Source organism: Arachis ipaensis, chromosome B05, assembly GCF_000816755.2.
Source record: "Arachis ipaensis cultivar K30076 chromosome B05, Araip1.1, whole genome shotgun sequence".
NCBI classification, from domain to species: Eukaryota; Viridiplantae; Streptophyta; class Magnoliopsida; order Fabales; family Fabaceae; genus Arachis; species Arachis ipaensis.
In genome coordinates this window covers 25499141-25499474 of record NC_029789.2, presented here as the reverse complement: position 1 = coordinate 25499474, position 334 = coordinate 25499141, and positions in this window count along the sequence as shown.

The window sequence follows — 334 nt, the reverse complement described above, 5'->3', positions numbered from 1 at the left end:
TTTACTTTTTGATTCGCAGACATTTAAGTCCTCGAGAATTTGAAAATACATTTAAGTCTCTGGTTTTTTTAAAACCTAGACATATTGATTCCTTATGTTCACTTGGGTCTGTCAGACCTAACAAAAAAATCAAATGTGATTCTTGTTGTACTGACCTGGTTGATATGGATACACACGTAAGAAGATTTTTAAAATTAGACAAATTAGACTTAGGGATCGATATGTCCAGATTTTGAAAAGGTTAAAGACTTAAATGTATTTTTAAATCCTCAGGGACTTAAATGTCTGCGAATTGAAAAGTTATCATTTTCTATATATATATATATATATATAT